The sequence below is a fragment of the Octopus bimaculoides genome, chromosome 25 (genome assembly GCF_001194135.2).
Source record: "Octopus bimaculoides isolate UCB-OBI-ISO-001 chromosome 25, ASM119413v2, whole genome shotgun sequence".
Lineage (NCBI taxonomy): Eukaryota > Metazoa > Mollusca > Cephalopoda > Octopoda > Octopodidae > Octopus > Octopus bimaculoides.
In genome coordinates, this window is record NC_069005.1 from 9,234,499 (window position 1) to 9,236,010 (window position 1,512).

General features: G+C 30.8%; 1 protein-coding gene across 1 annotated transcript in view; it reads left to right on the forward strand.

The window, feature by feature from the left end:
- The window catches only part of LOC106867469 (uncharacterized protein DDB_G0271670), a 1,130,547-nt gene that overhangs the window by 487,207 nt on the left and 641,828 nt on the right, over positions 1-1,512 (forward strand). The window lies entirely within an intron of this gene.

The window sequence follows — 1,512 nt, forward strand, 5'->3', positions numbered from 1 at the left end:
TATATATATATATATATATATATATATATATATCTGCTGTAAATATATATGTATATACACATGCACCCACACATAATTGCCTTACATGTCAGAAAGTGTTATGTAACATACTGAACATAGCAATGTCATAGTAATTAACACGCGCCATATCGTACAGACATAAGCAATTAACAGACAGGTTAAATACATGAGAGACCATGTAGCCGTAAATATACAAGCAGTATGTTACGGTAATGAGAATTTCTAACGTCAGCTCAAAGCCACATCAAGTTGGCATTGATGTAGTCAATGTTCTTTAGACTGTGGTTAGTACAGATCGAACAGATATGATGAAAGGCATTCCAACTTTTGACAGACATCTTGTATTCCTTGTAATACCAGACATATGTATAACACACACATAACATATACATAACATATATGTGTCATGTGTCGCTTTCTCTGTCTGTCTGTTGGCCTATCTATCCATCTGTGTAATAATCTGTATTTATTTCTATCTAGTTATCTCATCCGTCTGTCTAGTTATCTTATCTACATACTTACCTACCTAAACACCCATACATGTATTTTATTATATCATATTTATATATTATATATATATACACTAAGCTGGTGTTCAAGCACGAGGCACTGCTCCAGCATGGCTGCAGTCAAAGGATTGAAACAAAAGAATAAAAGAATATATATCATGCATATATATTATATATATATGTAAAATATATATATCATATATATTCGTATATAAATTTATATATATATATATGTGTGTGTATGTGTGATGCTGGCAACGACCATGCTCGAATGGTGCTTCCCACATGTCACCAGCATGGGAGCCAACCTGTGGCCATGGCAACGATCATACTTTGACGTGCTTGTATATGTATAATAAAATTGTAATAGTAATAATAATAATAATAATAATATATATATATATATATAAATATATATATATATGTGTATATCTGTATGTGTCTGTTGTCTATTTGTCTTTTGTTTGTCTTTTTCCTCTCCCCTGCCGCTTGACAAACAGTGTTGGGGTGCTTATATCCCTATAACTTAGCAGTTCAGCAAAAGATCCCAATTGAATAAGAACTAGACTTAGAAAGCTCAAAGGAAAAATAAGAACATTAAGTTCTTGGATCAATTTGTTTGAATAAATTCCTTGAAGGTGGGGCCCCAGCATGGCCACAGTCCAAAGAGTGAAACAAATAGATAAATAAATTAATAAATGAATAAATGAAAGATGTATATTCAAACTCTGATATTTGAAAAATAGAAATTCATTTAAAAAATAAATTTGAATCAAAGATATAAAATCAAAAATCATAAGTAACCAAAGAGTTGAACTTGGAATCAAAACAGAATTTAACTAAAAGGATAATTTGTCTGGCATTGTAATCTTCTAGTCATTCCTCCAGTTTACCATTCTGTTGATGCTATCATGGTCTTATGTTTGTAAAGTAACAATACACACTTTTCTCTCTTTACATTATATATACAAAGATATATATA